The sequence below is a fragment of the Chaetura pelagica genome, unplaced genomic scaffold (genome assembly GCF_000747805.2).
Source record: "Chaetura pelagica isolate M959 unplaced genomic scaffold, ChaPel_1.0 scaffold68, whole genome shotgun sequence".
In the NCBI taxonomy this organism is placed as follows: Eukaryota; Metazoa; Chordata; class Aves; order Apodiformes; family Apodidae; genus Chaetura; species Chaetura pelagica.
This window is the reverse complement of record NW_009954407.1, coordinates 3,731,831-3,747,127: the sequence shown is the minus strand read 5'-3', so window position 1 is coordinate 3,747,127 and position 15,297 is coordinate 3,731,831. Positions and strand designations below refer to the sequence as shown.

Here is a 15,297-nt window from a genome sequence, read left to right as displayed (position 1 = left end):
TTTTTTTTTTTTTTTTTTTTTCCTGATCTTCTCATCATGCACACTTATAACAGATATCCATGGTATGCAGTGTGATCTTCTGACATCTTTCATTATTTGGAAGTGAAGTTTACAGGAAATGCTATTGCACGATCACATTGTTGAAAACAGCAGGAGTCTCTAGCCTGAAGTTTAGTGTAGCAGCTTTCTAAATACTAGACACTGGGTCACCCTGATAAGTGATACAAGTGGGAATTAAGTTGCACTGAGCAAGAAGGTAGCTGCTGAGCTAGCTCTCACACTTCCTTTCTGAGGTGAAGCTGACCTGTGAGACCATGGGTTTCTATTATCAAGAAAGAAGCAACACAAGAGTCAGAGACAGCGGCTTGATGAAGAGATAAACCTAAATTGCACCAACTAAAACATCATTATGACTTAGAATGTACAAATAGGTCTTGGAGTTGCCCACGTTGCACCATGTGATGTGGTGTGGAAATGCCAATGTAACTTTAAACGAGCTGGATCACCTCCCTGAAGTGGTTATTTGTTTTCTTCTATATACAGCCTTCGTACTCCAAACTATTTAGAGATGATGGCATCTCTCAAAAGGTTAAGCGAATCACTACATCTGCTGAGGACACCAGGAACATGTTCAATAAAGAGTAAACTATTTCAGTGACAGGATGACCACTAGAAATAAAGAAGTTTCAGGCAGAAAAAGCAGCCAGAAAAGCTGTACAGCAGCCAAGGCAAGGTAAAGCACTAGGCCAAAGCTTGCTGAAAAACAGCTATTTCAGTGACTGGTTGGTTGGTTCCTTTTCCCTAGGTTGAGAAGATTACATATGTTTTATTTTATTTTGTGCTATCCATCTATGATACCTTCCTCATTTTATTAGATTACCCCCTAAATTTGGTTCCACTGACAGCCCACAGAGACACTTATTTTGGCTGAGTTCCCTTTCCAAAACATAATTATTTTCGTATCCCAGCTGCAATCACAAATGCCAACCAGGGTGAAGATTTTGTTTAAGGAGATTTAACACTCAATTTACATTAAGTACAGTAATGAACTGATTGTGCAGAATGGTCTTGGACTATGAAAATAACTATCAGCTTTTTATTGTTTATAAGCAGTGTGACAAAGTTGAAGAGCTGAAATTTCAGTTATCCTGCAACCCATTGTTGTAAAGTATCCTTCAGTTTCACAATACAAGAACCAGTATTATGGTATAAAAATAATGAAAGCATGTGAAATTTAGGTAAGACAGATTCAGTATGTACTCCTTTGCAAAAGAAACAAACAAAAAACTGCAGGTAAAAATAATAAATGGTACAGATAGCAAATAAACGAAACATTAAAGATATATACAAGCAAATCCTTCATTTTAGTGCAAGTGGATGACGGTGTTACCAACCTACTCAATGACCTCACCAGCTATGTAATTATCAGATAAGCAAGATGTTATGCCTTTAACTAGTAAACACCTTTGAATAAATCATTATAATTACATATAAAGCACAATGCCTAGCTGTGTGCAAATTGAAAAGGAGCTGGAGGGAACTCCATTTCTCAGAAGCAGTTAATTTCCTTCCCTTGTTTATTGTTACGCATCCTGGCCAGGGATTAATTTTATCCCTAACTCCAAAGGATACACTGCACTGTGTATCATTTGCCTTCAGGACACAGAAGTGTGATCAATATGCATGTACCAAAGAGAAGCAAAGGAAAAAGGGTCCTCAGACATAGCATGTTTCTGAGATAGTGCTCAGGAAGTAGAACATTTAGCTGCTAGGAACAATTTTTCAGGAGAGGTTGAATGCCTGCCATTATTTTCTATTTAGAGTAATCAGACATCTAGCCAGTTACTTCAGTACAGAACAATCAGAACTGAAACATGTCTATTTATAGAAAACAGGACACTTCCTATTAAAAAACAGTGTACACCTAATGCTGTCTCTGGGATCAAGGCTGACAAGAGTGGGCTGACTTCTATTTAAATGTACATTTCTCATCAACTACACTTGAAAAAATGTTCTTGGAAAACAAAAACAAAAGAAGCGTGTGTTACAACAGCTATTTAGCTTTCAAACTCCTCTGTGAATAGGTAAAGACTGGAAACTGCCTCTGTCATTCCCCTCACAGCTTAACTTATTGTGGAAAATGAACATCTATGATAATGAGACCATTGGTCTGTCGCCCTTCTGCAAATGTAATAATTATGAAACTGTGTCTCAGTGAAAAACTGCTAGTTGTATTAATGTTCCAGTATATCACATGGCCCAGGTGAAGGATCCCAACCTGTCAGGCATTGCATTTTAACACAGAAGATCCCTGTCACAGAAATTATGTTTAAAGCAAAGCAGGATACAGAGTGGGAGCTAAAACAGTCTACAATAAAAGGAAAGGAAGAACAAAAGTGACAGTAATAATACAACCCATCTGCACAGAAAAACTCAGGTTTCAAAGTGGTTTTAGAGCTGTTTAATGAAGAAACACTAATAATTTCCATATTATTTAATTTTCAAAGTACACATTATTGTGCTCATTTCCTGCAGACTTCACATCAGAACTGTCTTTGGCAGGACATTTGCAGTGGAAGGTTAAAATTGATACTTCATATTTGACCAATCTACCTCCTTGCAACAAATATGAAGTTTTTCCCACATAAAAGGCTTTGTCTGCAGTTACTGAAATGTTGTGTGCCTTGTTGAGCAAATGAGTGGAGCTCAGCATGCAGGAGCAGTAGACCAGTTGAACAGTGTTAAGTCCCACCTCATGGAGATGTCTCTACTACTTTATATTATTTTGCATGTGCAGTGGAAAAGCAGAAGAGCTGTAATTTCTTAAAATGAGAATATACAATTATGTACACATCCTCTTTCTGAACATCTTTTCAAACCAAGATTTTTTAGCTCAGCCTGTTAATTAAAGCCTACATAAGGAATGTTCTTCTACAGAATTACATTTTATTTTGCCAGCAAAGTGAACCGAATGTGGGTATGGATTATTTTGGCAGTCTGATGCTTTTCTTCATCTATCTTTTAGGTCAGCTCTTTCACCTTCCTCTCGTCCAGTCTATCTAGTCCCATCTTGCAGTCCTATCTTAAAAAGATGTGTATCTCATGTTTACCTGAGAATATAAAGCCAAATTGCTAATTCAAGTACCAGTAACACAGCACTTTGATTCCAATCTGCTGGGACTGCCTTTCAATATTCTTATTCTGAAGGAGTCAAAGTACATGTTGTACAATTCAGAGGACAATACATTTCAAATTAAAATTGATACAATGCACAGATTATAATTTTCAACAAGATACCAATGTTTTCATTGGCTTCAACTCTGATTGTTACTTGGAATAATTAAAATGTTTAATGTGGAAAAATAATCTAAAAGAAAACCTAGGGAGAAAAACAAACATGTTGTTTTTAGCAGCAGTGGAAATAGCAATGCAGAGGCCAATGAAACAATTTACCTTTAACTATAAAAATATTCTGCAGAAAGTTTTTGTATTTTGATATTATCGATCAAAGTGAATAGAAACAAAATGAGAATTGTAGGATTTAGGGTGAGTTTAAGTGTACAGCATATACATTTTATATATGAACTTCAAGAATTTCTGAAGGTGATTTCTAAAATTAAGTGATCTTGTTCCTGCCTTTGAAATTATAATTTTTTTCTCCATAAGCTATGGCATTGGAGGCTGGATTTTGCAGGAAAACTTTTAGATGCATGCAGCTAGATACAAATTCATGGAATTTGTAATCTTTTATGTGTACACACAGAGAAAAATATTATTTGATTTAACCAAATGAGAAAGTTTAATCTCAATACCATAGCTTAAAATTTTATTTTTCAGTGTTAAATTCCTCATTCTGAATTTTGAAATGAAAGAACTTTGAAAATAAATTACAATTTCCATCTTCTATGCTCATCTTTCTGTACTTCATTCATTCTGAGTAATGAAAACGCTGGTCAGCTTTATTTTTGCACTTGTTTGCAGCCTCACCCTAAAAATAATGAATTTAGAAACACTAGAGGATAAGAAGATAACAAGAAACATCCAACATTTGTTTGTCCAGAACACATAATAAAAAACTAGTCTAATTTCTTCTGACAGGGTAACTGATATAGTGAACAAAAGAAATGGTAGCAATGAAACAGTTTGCCTTTAGGAAGACTTCAGACGCTGTTTCTACATAAGATACCTGTCAGCTGACTGCACAGATAATTGAAAAAAGGAACTCTAAACTATCAAAGTGGATTTTTTTTGGAGCAGAACCTCAAAGCATACTCCACTGCACACTCAGTTCTGTTCAACTTTCTCATTAACGAATTGAATGATAAAACAGCAAATGCATTTATAAATAGCAAATGACACCAAGTTGAGTGGAAGTATAAGAAGTTAATACATGATGGAGCCCTGCTTTCCTGGAGATGGCTGAAAACCTGCCTACTGATGGGAAGCAGTGGATTAATTCCTTGTTTTGCTTTGCTTGTGTGTGTGGCTTTAGCTTTACCTCTGAAACTTCCTTTATCTCACTTTTACCCTTGTGATTCTCTCCCCCATCCCACTGGGGAGGAGTGAGAGAGCAGCTGTGGGAGGCTCAGTTGAGACATTAAATTGTGTTCAAATACACTTTTGTCATATTGGAATCTTGATCTGTAAAATAGTATTATGAATGTAAGTTTTATCTTCGTGTATCATTGAGTCCTCATAAACTACAGGGGGAAAAAGTCAAACACTTCTGCTCCTGCAGGAGTGGAGTGAGCATGGATTGAACCAAGTTTGGTGAGGAGGCATATATTTATGGAAGTAGTAGCTTGAGTACAAATCCAACTTTAAACAAGACATAGGATTATGTTTTACAAAGCAGGTTTCTTCCCTGGAGTGTAGTCAATTTATAGGAGCCTATCATTTGCTAGTCAAGAGTTTAGAGTGGGAAGACTCCCAGATGTCTGAAAGACAACTGCTGCCTCAGTGCCTCACTCTTTATGTCCCTCAGTATCCCAAAGAGCAGCAGCATCAGGCAGGCTGCATGATGGGGTTTGGGGATGTGGGAATTCTACACCTCTGAAGATCTGAGCTTCACTGATAATGCTCCAGGGAAAAATATCCTTTGAAGCCTATTTCTGGTTATGGCAGCTTGGCTGTCTCACTTCTGCAAAGATCAGAATGCCACTTGTTGAACTGAATGTTTTCTCTGTTAGTTGTACAGCCTTCTGAAAGGCTTATCAGTCTTATTTGTAAGGCTTTCCTTAAAGGGATGTGTCCTACCTGGGTGTGCAGGAATTTTCCCCTGAAAGAAGAAGATATTTTAAATATTTTAATTTCTTTTTCAGCATGTCATTTGATACACATGAGCTGTCACCAATTTGAACTCATTACAACAGCAATGAAGAAATGATCACTCTGCTGAGTGAAGATAGTGTAGGAAAGATGGTGAGGTTTCTGATATTTTATGAGCTATCCTGGAAAGCAGCTGTTCACCTCTCCATGTGCAAACCTTTCACTTTTTCACACAGAACACTCCATGCTACTTGTTGAAAATGACTGTACTGTGCTGTAACACACAGTCCAGTAAACCTCCCTCCTAACTAGATAAATTAGGCTGAAACTTTTTGGGATATCAATTGCAGTGTAGTGTTATAAGTGTGAAAAAAACCCTTAAAAATCCCACCCTGTGTATGAGACTGAGATTGTTGGATGCAGTCAATTCATTCACAAAAATACTTTGTACAGTTGCTGTATGGCTGCCAGGAAAAGGCAGCAGGAATCCTGAGGAAAGTCACTATTCACATCCCTTGAGGATGGTCAGGGTTTTATTTTGGCTCAGCTACCCCCTAACTAAGATGATCTGAAGTGCCAAGGGAAGCATTCTTTATGGAGAAGAGGCTGGTGTGAACCAAGTGGAACTAGTCTAATTCCCAGGACAGCTCATCTGTCCCTGAACAACAGCACAAAACATTGCCCTGTGCTAAAAAATTAATGCACAGTCACACCTGAGTTCAGCATTTGGGGAGTGAAACAGCCATTCGAAGTCCTATTACCGTGTCTCAGCCATAAAAATAGAGTAATGCCTGACTATTTTGTATCTCTTCTGCAAATAATGCAGGGAGATGTTAGGTTTAATTATAAAAGAGTTATTTCATTACTATTTCCTTATATCAAGAAGCCCTTATATCAAGGGCTGCAAGATGGCTTTTCTTGTCAATCCAAAGCAGAATTTTGAAAGTACAAAAATAAATGAGTATAACAAGCTAAGAGCTATCAAGTTCTCCCAGAATTCTTCTTAAATTTGGCAAGATGTTTCCCTTTTTCCACCTGGTCTCAGACTGTAAAACTGCCTTGGGCCTACCTACCAAGCAACCAACCAGTTACTGTCTTCCTCATTGGAGTAGTAGATAATACAAGGCAGATTACTTTCCCTAAAATAAACTAAAAAAGTTTATTACAGGCATAAATACAAGAATGGAGAAGAGACAGGACAATCTTTTCTCCATTTATTTCACAGTCAGTTATGCAATATATTTACAACCCTTTCTTCAGTCAAATTACCTTACTATAAGCATCAAACACAAAAGAATTTGCAGACTTGCAGCAGATGCAATGTTTTTTTAATTTGCAGGTAACTGTCTGTAAGACAACAAAAGGCAGTGCACACACAAAATAAAAATATTCTTAAACTATAGCTGTATATTTTTCTGTACAACCAAAGAATGAGAGGAACACTGGAAATACAAGTAACTGAAGTACATTCAAAAATTACCTTAGTCTGACATGGGGAGAAAACTACTGCAGTATGCAAGACAGGTGTATTGGATGGTTCTTAGTTTATTGGGGGGAGACTTGTCAGGCTGAGGGTGATTCTTCACAGAGTTGTATTACAGACTGTAATTCTAACAACCTGTAGATTTCATTATAGCATAACCTGTCAACTCAAGCTATGAAAATATGTTGTCAAAATACTTGCTGAGCTACCGTAGAGTTAAAGAGCAAACAAAAGGAAAATATGTAGTCCTGACCCAATGGCAAACACATTGGGGCAATTCAAACACTCAAGCCTGTTATTCCACTTCTGTGCTTACGCACTGTGCTTGGGATGAATATTCAGATTACTCTGGTATGCTCTCCACACATGGATACTTTCTGCATAGCAAGCCTCAGTGAAAGCAAAGCATCTAATAACCCAATATGGTATGCTCGACTTGTATGCAAGCTAAAATGTTTCACATCCCTATTTGCTCCTAATGCTACAATGCTTACTCTGTACATGTTTCATACACCAGGTAGGCTACCACAGTTAAAGCTGCAAGATACATTTCTCACTGGCACAAGAAAGCATTGCGGGACTGAGACCTAACCCTTTCTGGTCTGGAAGTACTCGATACCTAGTTAAAGCACATAGCTGTTACAGATGTGCCAAAGCTCAGTTAATCCATTTGTGTGGGTTCTTCCTTACCTGCTGTCAAGTTGGAGAAGGAAACTGTCTGACAGAAAAGCCAGATTGAGAGGTATTAGTCACAGGCCATTGACAGTGGACTGTGATGGAAAACCAGGTGTAAAGAGGAAAGAGAGGATGTGCATGTGGGGAGTGGGTGAGTCATGTAGTTGAGATATGCAGGGATCAGAGTGGGATGAAGGAACTCATGGGAAGGGCAACTCTATAGTTAAGGAAGCTATTGTCCATGTGCTCCATCTGTCACTGGCACTGGAAAAATTGAAATTATGTCCCTGTCCTGGTAGCATGGTTTGGGGCACAGCATGAGAAGTGACACTGGGCCATGTATGGATCAAACAAAATAAATCAAAACTTTACCAGATTTTCACACATGCATCCTACTCAGGGAGGAAACCACACTGTTTCATGTGATGAGGGGCAGGGTACTCAGCTCTCTAAGCCTCAATGGAGAACAAAGAATAGCTCCACTGCACTCTGGTGCCCCAACAGAAGACTCTGCCTGACACCATTCCCTTTGGACAACCCTCGCTGATACACGATGCAAGTTATTTTAACAGATAACTCATGGGACTATATTCAGGAAAGAACTTGGTATCCCTGTTCCATGCACCCTGAGGCAGTCATGTGGAAAAGCAGCAGGAAGTCATGAAGTGAAAGGGTGTATCATGAGCGAGTGAGTCAAATCCAAGTCAAAAAGAGTTCATGTCACAGCTTTTGAGCACTTAACCATGTGCTGTTTGTGTGCATAAATGCCTGCTCTGATATTCACAATATTCATCAACATCTCCACCTTTTTATTATGAAGTTAGTTTAGTTAAACTTCAGGTAACATAAAGAAAAGCAGCAGTTTAAATATGTGAGGTATTTACCCCTGTCACTCACTCAGCAAAGTGGCAATAGAAGGAAAACTAACACATACAGCAACAAAGAACACACCAGGGACAGGGAAGCCTCCTCTTGGCTGGATACAGGATTGTAAGATAAAAAATCAACTGGGCCAATTAATGCAAAATCACAAGGATTCAATTACAGAAACTTTTACTAATAATCCAATTACTTTTGCAGGGAGAAAAGAAAAAGGTAATTTAGCTAGGCCTGAAGATCTGTTAATTTACTGGGAGAAACTCAGAGGAACATGGTTTACAGTTTTCAATCTTTGTTTTTGAATAAGCGGGGTAGGATTGTTTTTGAGTGCTGGTTCTGTAATAAAAAGCACATTTACAGATGCACTCCATGGAGTCCAGAGGAACCACAGCAGCTGGGGGAACCCAAATAGCATCCTGCTCTGGGTGCTCCCATGGACATCAGAGGAGAGGAATCTGCCCAAAAACCAATCCTCTCTTATGCTTGTGTGCGCGCAAACACACACACACACAAAGAAAGAAGCACAGAGGCACAATGCTGGGAGCGGGAACCCCAATAACCTTGTCTGAGAGACACAAGCCCCTGTCCTGGTCCCTCAGTTTTCCCAGGGGAGACTCAGCTCCAGTGCCCATCTCAGTGGGTTAACAGGAGCCACAAAACACGTTGTGGCCATGGGGAGAAGGGGAAAATGCATTGCCTAAGGGTACTTGACTCATTACAGGGTGCAGTAGAAGAGCATTTGCGAATTACTTGTTATGGGTTCTTTAGTGGAGGAGCCAAAGGAGGGCAACAGGAGGCATCTAGTGGAACTAGAAAAGAAAAAGAAAAAGAAAAAGGAAAAGAAAAAGAAAAAGGAAAAGAAAAAGAAAAAGAAAAAGAAAAAGAAAAAGAAAAAGAAAAAGAAAAAGAAAAAGAAAAAGAAAAAGAAAAAGAGGCATAAAGGGACAAAAAGGGCTTGTCATCTCTAGGCAATGGGCTGGTTGCTACCCCCAGCCAGCCATGCCCTGTACCAAAAGAAAAAGAAAAAGAAAAAGAAAAAGAAAAAGAAAAAGAAAAAGAAAAAGAAAAAGAAAAAGAAAAAGAAAAAGAAAAAGAAAAAGAAAAAGAAAAAGAAAAAGAAAAAGAAAAAGAAAAAGAAAAAGAAAAAGAAAAAGAAAAAGAAAAAGAAAAAGAAAAAGAAAAAGAAAAAGAAAAAGAAAAAGAAAAAGAAAAAGAAAAAGAAAAAGAAAAAGAAAAAGAAAAAGAAAAAGAAAAAGAAAAAGAAAAAGAAAAAGAAAAAGAAAAAGAAAAAGAAAAAGAAAAAGAAAAAGAAAAAGAAAAAGAAAAAGAAAAAGAAAAAGAAAAAGAAAAAGAAAAAGAAAAAGAAAAAGAAAAAGAAAAAGAAAAAGAAAAAGAAAAAGAAAAAGAAAAAGAAAAAGAAAAAGAAAAAGAAAAAGAAAAAGAAAAAGAAAAAGAAAAAGAAAAAGAAAAAGAAAAAGAAAAAGAAAAAGAAAAAGAAAAAGAAAAAGAAAAAGAAAAAGAAAAAGAAAAAGAAAAAGAAAAAGAAAAAGAAAAAGAAAAAGAAAAAGAAAAAGAAAAAGAAAAAGAAAAAGAAAAAGAAAAAGAAAAAGAAAAAGAAAAAGAAAAAGAAAAAGAAAAAGAAAAAGAAAAAGAAAAAGAAAAAGAAAAAGAAAAAGAAAAAGAAAAAGAAAAAGAAAAAGAAAAAGAAAAAGAAAAAGAAAAAGAAAAAGAAAAAGAAAAAGAAAAAGAAAAAGAAAAAGAAAAAGAAAAAGAAAAAGAAAAAGAAAAAGAAAAAGAAAAAGAAAAAGAAAAAGAAAAAGAAAAAGAAAAAGAAAAAGAAAAAGAAAAAGAAAAAGAAAAAGAAAAAGAAAAAGAAAAAGAAAAAGAAAAAGAAAAAGAAAAAGAAAAAGAAAAAGAAAAAGAAAAAGAAAAAGAAAAAGAAAAAGAAAAAGAAAAAGAAAAAGAAAAAGAAAAAGAAAAAGAAAAAGAAAAAGAAAAAGAAAAAGAAAAAGAAAAAGAAAAAGAAAAAGAAAAAGAAAAAGAAAAAGAAAAAGAAAAAGAAAAAGAAAAAGAAAAAGAAAAAGAAAAAGAAAAAGAAAAAGAAAAAGAAAAAGAAAAAGAAAAAGAAAAAGAAAAAGAAAAAGAAAAAGAAAAAGAAAAAGAAAAAGAAAAAGAAAAAGAAAAAGAAAAAGAAAAAGAAAAAGAAAAAGAAAAAGAAAAAGAAAAAGAAAAAGAAAAAGAAAAAGAAAAAGAAAAAGAAAAAGAAAAAGAAAAAGAAAAAGAAAAAGAAAAAGAAAAAGAAAAAGAAAAAGAAAAAGAAAAAGAAAAAGAAAAAGAAAAAGAAAAAGAAAAAGAAAAAGAAAAAGAAAAAGAAAAAGAAAAAGAAAAAGAAAAAGAAAAAGAAAAAGAAAAAGAAAAAGAAAAAGAAAAAGAAAAAGAAAAAGAAAAAGAAAAAGAAAAAGAAAAAGAAAAAGAAAAAGAAAAAGAAAAAGAAAAAGAAAAAGAAAAAGAAAAAGAAAAAGAAAAAGAAAAAGAAAAAGAAAAAGAAAAAGAAAAAGAAAAAGAAAAAGAAAAAGAAAAAGAAAAAGAAAAAGAAAAAGAAAAAGAAAAAGAAAAAGAAAAAGAAAAAGAAAAAGAAAAAGAAAAAGAAAAAGAAAAAGAAAAAGAAAAAGAAAAAGAAAAAGAAAAAGAAAAAGAAAAAGAAAAAGAAAAAGAAAAAGAAAAAGAAAAAGAAAAAGAAAAAGAAAAAGAAAAAGAAAAAGAAAAAGAAAAAGAAAAAGAAAAAGAAAAAGAAAAAGAAAAAGAAAAAGAAAAAGAAAAAGAAAAAGAAAAAGAAAAAGAAAAAGAAAAAGAAAAAGAAAAAGAAAAAGAAAAAGAAAAAGAAAAAGAAAAAGAAAAAGAAAAAGAAAAAGAAAAAGAAAAAGAAAAAGAAAAAGAAAAAGAAAAAGAAAAAGAAAAAGAAAAAGAAAAAGAAAAAGAAAAAGAAAAAGAAAAAGAAAAAGAAAAAGAAAAAGAAAAAGAAAAAGAAAAAGAAAAAGAAAAAGAAAAAGAAAAAGAAAAAGAAAAAGAAAAAGGAAAAGAAAAAGAAAAAGAAAAAGAAAAAGAAAAAGAAAAAGAAAAAGAAAAAGAAAAAGAAAAAGAAAAAGAAAAAGAAAAAGAAAAAGAGGCATAAAGGGACAAAAAGGGCTTGTCATCTCTAGGCAATGGGCTGGTTGCTACCCCCAGCCAGCCATGCCCTGTACCTGGTCAGGGCAGCCTGTCTTGTCTTCTCATTAAACTCCTCTCTCAACTGGCAGCAGGGCTCTCACTTGTTCGTTCTTGTATATGTCTGTGGGGCTCTAAGTCAGTCCCTGCAGGGGCACTAGGGCTCAGAGGCCTGTGTGTCCATGGTGGGAGCAGCTGGAGTTGGGTGTATATGTGCATGTTTGAGGGCTGACCAGGGGATGAGGCTGTGGGTGCTGCCTGTGTTTGAACACTTGAGTGTAGCTGGCCATGTGTGTGTGTATGTGCACACTCTGTGGGGGGAGGTTGGGCTGGGAGCATATGCTGTTTTGCTGCTGGTTGGACATGGGAACACAGATCTGTATCAGCCTCACCTCTGTCAGGCTGCTGTATTTGGCACTTGGATGAGCGTGTTCATAGGAGCTACAACAAAAACAGAGGTACTGATGCATCTTCCCCACTGGACTATTACCAAACGTTTTGATTCTACTTCTTTTACAAGGAAGAGCCTGAGTGTTTAGAGAGGTGTATGCAATGAGCAGAAAGAGCTGGAAGCTGAAAAGAAGATTCAACGGGTGATGCAGTGGGAAAGTAGCACCTGGGGAGGACGAACTCTGCCCAAGGAAACTAGACTGCCAGGTTGATTATACTCAAGGAGTAGATGGTTTATTTGCCTTAATGCTCTCTCATTCTAATTACAATGAATTAGGATAACAATTACAATGTTAAAAGTACAGCTTTTGATCACCTATGCAAGAAACAAAGACACCTATTGTGTGAATGGCCGCCCTTCATCACTACATTAACAGCACTTCTACACTAATTAATGTGACAGATTTCTTAATACCCAAGAGGCAGGAGACAACCAGAATACTGAAAAAGAGAAGCTTGGGAATAGAGGCAACAGCTAAACTAAACAGTGTCAGGACACAGGCTCAACCACTGGCCTGCAATCATCTGCTGTGTTTGTTTTCCTCTCCCTGGGTGGCCATGCAATGCCCCACGAGACAGCTCAAGACAGTGACAGTTCCTAAAATTCATCGAAGAGCAGGCCACCCTCAGTCAAGTAAAAAGAGTTTAGATACATGGACGTGAGCCATACTGCATTACTTGTCTTCAGGACTAGGGAATTGACCCATTTTATTTATGAGTTAGACAAATCCACAGAAGACAGTGATGCAATAATTAAGTCATGTCTAATGTACGGGAGGTTTCCAACTATACTCCACACATACTATTTTCTGCGCAGCACCTTTAACTGCCTTTTAACTCTACTCACCTGTTGTGCCATGGGGTAGTGATTTTGTAATGCAGATTTTATCATAACTACCACATAGCACATCCATGGAACATGTGCTCTAAAGTGGATTTTAAAATTCTCTCTCCAAACACAGGGCAAGATCTCTCACTTTTGAAGGTGAACAGAAACTCCCACATTGTTATATCTGAAAAAAATGTGGACTGTACTGTCTGGGATGAAAATCAGATATGTCATGGAGATGAGTAGAGAAGAAAAAAACCTGCTGCTTTCCTCTGGGTGACATCGTCCTGTAACAAAGAGAGCAAGCTAACTAGTCTACAGTTACCTTCTGTGCTAGCACTTTCCTGAATCCTTCCTTCCTTCCTTCCTCCCTCCCTTCCTCCCTCCCTTCCTCCCTCCCTTCCTCCCTCCCTTCCTCCCTCCCTTCCTCCCTCCCTTCCTCCCTCCCTTCCTCCCTCCCTTCCTCCCTCCCTTCCTCCCTCCCTTCCTCCCTCCCTTCCTCCCTCCCTTCCTCCCTCCCTTCCTCCCTCCCTTCCTCCCTCCCTTCCTCCCTCCCTTCCTCCCTCCCTTCCTCCCTCCCTTCCTCCCTCCCTTCCTCCCTCCCTTCCTCCCTCCCTTCCTCCCTCCCTTCCTCCCTCCCTTCCTCCCTCCCTTCCTCCCTCCCTTCCTCCCTCCCTTCCTCCCTCCCTTCCTCCCTCCCTTCCTCCCTCCCTTCCTCCCTCCCTTCCTCCCTCCCTTCCTCCCTCCCTTCCTCCCTCCCTTCCTCCCTCCCTTCCTCCCTCCCTTCCTCCCTCCCTTCCTCCCTCCCTTCCTCCCTCCCTTCCTCCCTCCCTTCCTCCCTCCCTTCCTCCCTCCCTTCCTCCCTCCCTTCCTCCCTCCCTTCCTCCCTCCCTTCCTCCCTCCCTTCCTCCCTCCCTTCCTCCCTCCCTTCCTCCCTCCCTTCCTCCCTCCCTTCCTCCCTCCCTTCCTCCCTCCCTTCCTCCCTCCCTTCCTCCCTCCCTTCCTCCCTTCCTCCCTTCCTTCTTTTCTCATACTTAGGCCTTCATACTTAGCCTCATCGTGGTAGTGAAAACCAGAGTGAGGGCTTTTCTTTTTTTTTGAGAGTTGGTGAAGCCTGATGAAAAAAAATTCTTATTTAAATGGACAAATACTTCTGAATTTGGTTCAAAATAGCTAGGTCTTGTGTTTATTTTCTTTATCAGCATGTTTAACAATGTACTTTGTTATGTTCATAGGTTTTCTATTTTATCTCTTAAAAAAACCCCAAAACTTTCAGCAAACTTATTTTCTACCAAATAAAGAAAAAATTGTTTTGTCTTATTTTCTAATTTTACACTAAAGTCCTTTTTCAAAAAAATTATCAGTAGAGTTGTATTCCAACTGTAGGATCTAAAATAACTGTGTTTCTGCCAGATTTATCTTGCTTTTACACAATGCAGAAGAAAACTCTTTTAGTAGTTGCTATAAATTAAAAATTAAACTCCTTTTTATAGCTAAATATTTATTTTGGAAATCATTAGCACATATGTCAGAAACAAAGCCATTACAACAATGAGCTTGTTATAGAAACACTTTTTTGCCTTGAATAATTTGTTTTAAACTTTCAAAAATGTGTACCAGTCAGCTATTCTGTCCTTCCTTCTATCGAAGTCTGAATATATTTTACTTACACAAGGCACCACTGAGCAAATATGTTAAGACTCTATTTTTTTAATCTTTTTAACCAGTTAATGTTACTCAGATACTTTTCCTTCGTCATTTTTAAATCCAAATCCCTTCTATATTTTGCCCTTCTCTGTGAAAAATGGGCATTATTTTGTACAGGGATACATACGCCTGCCAAAAATGATAGCAACTAATTATATGTGGGTCTTTCTAATCAAAGCGTAGGTGTCACTTTTAATATATAGTTTTCTGTATTAAGAATTTTTTTCCAGGAATCTGAAAGCTCTCATGACCAACTTGAAACTGAGGAATAGTTTTGATTTCTGAGTACGTCAAAGAAGCTTCCTTTCTTTGCAACATCTGTGCAAACTAGGATTACTTCCAAATGGACAACCTCAGGGGCTGAATAAAAGAATATTCAATACTCACTAAAAAATCAACTTTGAGGGAGTCTAATGAACATCGGGAGGGTAGAATAACCATTCTCCTCATGAAGGAAAGGTTCCCTTTTGATGTAAAAAAAGCTAGCATAGCAACAATGGGGTGTGTGAAATTTTCAGAAACATGTTCTAACCCGTGGGTGGTTACTGCAGTTTTGATGTCTGGGACATTTTTGGGATGCAGCATTCAAAAGAGCTGTCAGCTGGAAGTGGATGCAGCTGGAGAAATTTGGAATCTGAACCTAAGAATGAAGTGGGCTGGCTGCAAGTTATAATGAAGGCCCACACACTGTACAAGATTTTTGCTATCTGAAACAATAAAAGTCACAGTAGCTAAGGTAAAAAAAAAAGAACAAAACCAAACAAACTCAACCCCAGCTTGGTTTGGTTTCAGAAGTAGTAAT

The 15,297-nt window shown here is 36.9% G+C and overlaps 1 protein-coding gene across 1 annotated transcript in view; it reads right to left on the bottom strand.

Annotated features, from left to right (window-relative positions):
• CPED1 (cadherin-like and PC-esterase domain containing 1) overlaps positions 1-15,297 on the bottom strand; it is a 145,115-nt gene that overhangs the window by 110,371 nt on the left and 19,447 nt on the right. The window lies entirely within an intron of this gene.